The sequence below is a fragment of the Pan troglodytes genome, chromosome 7 (genome assembly GCF_028858775.2).
Source record: "Pan troglodytes isolate AG18354 chromosome 7, NHGRI_mPanTro3-v2.0_pri, whole genome shotgun sequence".
Classification (NCBI taxonomy): Eukaryota; Metazoa; Chordata; class Mammalia; order Primates; family Hominidae; genus Pan; species Pan troglodytes.
The window spans coordinates 59,575,351-59,579,979 of record NC_072405.2 but is presented as its reverse complement, the minus strand read 5'-3'; the positions used below and the strand labels follow the sequence as shown (position 1 = coordinate 59,579,979).

General features: G+C 34.9%; 1 non-coding gene across 1 annotated transcript; it reads right to left on the bottom strand.

The window, feature by feature from the left end:
* Positions 1 to 1,814: 1,814 nt before the first annotated feature.
* LOC112204288 (small nucleolar RNA SNORA7) lies at positions 1,815 to 1,959 on the bottom strand. Its single transcript, XR_002937859.2, has one exon. It is a non-coding gene; the product is annotated as a small nucleolar RNA SNORA7 (small nucleolar RNA).
* Between the last annotated feature and the right edge of the window lie 2,670 nt (positions 1,960 to 4,629).

Genomic DNA, 4,629 nt, shown 5'->3' with positions numbered 1-4,629 from the left:
AGTGGCAGGGTTTGAAAGAGTTGATTCCAATTTTGAAAGAAGTTATACTGTGGATAAAATGCTATCAAACAGCATCACATGCTTTAGAGAAACCTTTTATGAAAGCAAGAGTCAACTAATACAGCAAACTTCATTGTAGTGTTATTTAAATAAATTGCCACAGCCACCTCAACCTTCAGCAACTGCCACTCTGATCAGTCAAAAGCCATCAACATTGAAGCAACACCCCCCTCCAGCAAAAAGTTTAGTCTCATTGGAAGCCCACATGATTATTAGCATTTTTTAACATTGAAGTCTTTTTAAACTAAGGCCTACATATTGTTTAAGACATAATGCTATTGCACTTAATAAGCTACAGTATAGTGTAAACATAACTTTCATATGCAGTGGCAAACCAAAGAAAATGCCCGTGAGTCACTTAATTTACTTCATTGCAATGATCTGAAACTCACCTAGCAGTTTTCTCCAAGGTATGCCCATACTTAAAGATTAATTTTAAAAACTACTATCTTTTCACCACCCAGTAGGAATAAATGCTCATTTTTCATCAAAATCTCTAATTCAAGCAACATATTATGAATAATAAAGTTGGTACACCAACTGCTTTCCTTCCATCCTATTTCTGTTTTTTTCCTTCCTAAAGGTAAACACTCTTACAGATTTTTTTGAACATTCTTTCCTTTTACCATATGAGAATTTGCATTTAGATCTGCCAAGTGTCTGAGAGCTTCATACTCTTAGACTCCCTCTGATGAACTTCATGCAATGTGTTTCTCAGAATGACCAGGATAAGGAGTACCCAGCTTACCTATCCATGAAAGCATGGCACTTCACAGGCACAAAGGTCAACACTTCTCAGGCCAGGATGTCTTCCTTTACTCTTCATCCCCTAATCTGCTTGCTGCCCAATTTCCTGGTTTGGAGTAGGAGTAAAACAAACCGAAACTGGTTCACGCTGACTCTGAAATGTAACCATTAGGATCTCAGCATAAAGTGTCAGTGTTTCCTCAATTACATTCCTCACTGAGCACTATCTCAGCCTTTATTTCTGTCCTTGGGCCTCCTGAGCCTGCTAAAAGTAAGCCCTTGGCCTATCTCCACCCCCTAAAAAAATGACGTTTAGTGCTCTGCTGACCTTCTGTGCTCTCTACCAGGAGTACGCAAACATCATGGCCTTTCCCCTCCTTATTTTATCTGGCAGTTTTAGTTGTTCTCAGTGGCAATGTCGGTACAAAGTACCTATAATGCCATTACCAGAAGGAGTAAGTCTATAATTTCCCTCACCTTCAAGGTGTCCTACACATTGCACAGGTAAGTAATTATAAAGTGTGGTGAAAGAAGAAAATCAGGGCTCTGTAATAATAATAATTGTGTTGATGGAAGTGACCTGGCTGATGTAATAGCAAAAGTGGTGGCAATTTATGTTTACAAGGGAATACTTTTTAAAAAGTTCTTTCCAGTAAAAGTCTCCTCTGGCATGTCCAACATCACAGTTCAGAAAACTTTCCCTGGACGATCTTACATCATGTTTACACCTGTATTTGGGTTCTCTAGAGGGACAGAAATAATGGAATATATATACATATATATAATTATTATTTCATTGTATATAATATATATACAATTCATATATATATATAATTCATATATATAATTCATATTTTATATAAAATTCTGGGAATTATATAATTATATAACATTCAGGGAATTATATAAAATTCAGGGAAACAATTGCTAAGGGAATTTATCACTACCAGACTGGCTCCGTAAGAGATGCTTAAGGGAGTTCTTTTTTGTTTGTTCATCTGATTTGACATTGTTGCAGAATGTCTTCCAACTGCCAGATCTGGAGCAAGCTGGGAATGGAATGAATGCCTCTGCTTTCATGAAGGTTTGCTTTCCCTTCCTTCTGAAGGTGGCAGAATACTGGGCACTTGCCAGACACAATCCCAGGAGATTAAGAGTTCTAAACATGGCAATGAAAGAACAATACTTGCTACCATAAAAGCACATGCAAGCACGTAGCCCAGAGACCCTGTAAAGCAACTACACCATCAAGACTACAAAACACATAGCTAACAACACCATGACAGAGACAAAACCTCACATGTTAATATTGATCTTGAATATAAAATGGCCCAAACACTCCACTTAACAGACACAGAGTGGAAATTGTATTTAGAAAACAAGACCCATTCTTCTGCTACCTTCAAGAGACCCATCTCACATGTAATAATACTCAAAGGCTCAAAGTAAAGAGATGGAAATGGAAAACCATTTACTTTTGTTTTCCATAGCAGACAAATGGAAAACAAAAAAGAGCAGGGGTCACTATTATTCTATCAGATAAAATAGGATTTAAACCAACAACAGTAAAAAAAGGACAAATAAGGGCATTACATGATGATACAGGGTTCAATTCAAGAAGACCTAACTCTCCTGAATATTTACACACCTAACATCAAAGCACACAGATTCATAAAACACTTATCTCTAGACAAAAGACTTTGATAGGCACGCAATATTAGTGGGATACTTTAACACCCCACTAACAGCATTAGACAGATTATCAAGGCAGAATATTAACACATAAATTCTGGACTTTAATTTGAGACTTGACCATTTGGACCTAACAGGCATCTATAGAATAATCCATCCAACAACCACAGAATATACCTTCTTCCTGTCTGCACATGGAACATTCTTTAAAATTGACCACATGATCTGTCATAAAGCAAGTCTCAACAAATTTGAAAAATTGAAATTATATCAAGCATCTTCTCAGACTCTGCTGGAATGACAATAGAAATCAATAACAGGAGGAACTTTCAAAACCACAAAAACGTAGAAACTAAACAATTTACTCCTGAGTGATTTTTGCATAAACAACAAAATTAAAGCAGAGATAGAAAAATTTATTTGAAACAAATGCAAATACAGAAACAACTTACAAAATCATCTGGTATGCAGCAAAAGCAGTCTTAAGAGGAAAGTTATAGGTCTAGATGACCACATCAAGAAGGTAGAAAGATCTCAAATTCACAACTTAACCTCACACCTAAAGCAACTAGAAAAACGAGAACAAACTAAACCCAAAACTATCAGAATAAAAGAAATAACTAAAATAAGAGCAGAACTAAATGAAATTGGTATCAAAAGAATACAAAGGATAAATAAAATGAAAACTCTGTTTTTTGAAAGAAATAAGATTTATAGACTGAAGCTAATTAGATTAACAAAGAATAAAGGAGAAGATCCAAATAAGCAGAATCAGACATGACGAAGGTGACATCACAATCGATTTCACAGAAATACAGAATATCCTCAGAGACCTACTAGGTACCTCTATGTACACAAACTAGAAAATCTAAAGGAAATGGATCAATTCTTAGGTGCACACAACCCCTCTGAATATTAAACTAGGAAGAAACTGATATCTCAAACAGAATAATAATGATAATGAAATTGAATCAGTAATAAAAACCTACCAGCCAAAAAAAGCCTTGTGAATTAGCTGGATTCACAGCCAAATTCTATCAGATGTACAAAGAAGTGTTGGTACCTGTCCTACTAATATTATTCAAAATCGAGAAGGAAGGACTCTTCCCTACTTCATTCAACAAAACCAGTATCATATGATATCAAGATCTGTCAAAGACACAACAAAAAGAAAACTACAGGCCAATATTTCAGATTAACACAGGAGAAATCTTCGAAAAATACTGACAAACTGAATCCAACAGCACATCAAAAAGTTAATTCACCATAATCAAGTGGGCTTTATTCTTGAAATGCAAGGATATTTCAACATATGCAAATTAATAAATGTGATTCACCACATAAACAGATTTAAAAACAGAAATCATAGGAACATCCCAATAGACATGGAATAAACATTAAACAAAATCCAATATCCCTTCATGATTAAACCCACAACAAACCAGGCATTGAAGGAACATACCTAAAAATAATGAGGCATTTATGACAAACCCACAGCCAACATCATACTGAATGAACAAAAGCTGGAAGCATTCCTCTTAAGAACTGGAGCAAGACAAGAATGTCTATATCACCACTGCTATTCAACATATTACTGGTAGTCCCAGCCAGAGCAATCAGAAAACAGAAAAAAATAGAAGCATCAAAATAAGAAAAGAGAAAGTCAAATTATCTCCCTTTACTGATGATATGATTGTATACCTAGAAAATCCTAAAAGTTCTACCAAAAGACTCCTAAATCTAATAAATTATTTCAACAAAGTCTCAGGATACAAAATCAGCTCACAAAAATAAGTGGTATTTCTATACACTTGTTATAAGTGTATATCACTTGTAATTAGCTTATTATAAGCTTGAATGTTATATTCAAGCTGAGAACCCAATTAAGAATGCAATCCTATTTATAATAGCTAGAAAAAAGTACCTAGGAATACATCTAACCTAGGAGATGCGACATCTCTATGAGGAGAACTACAAAACAAACACTGCTGAAAGAAATCACAGTTGACACAAACAAATGAAAAATCATTTCATGCAAATGGATTGGAAGAATCAATATCGTTAAATGTTCATACTGCTGAAAGCAATATACAGAATCAACACTATTCTTATCAAACTAATAATGTCAGT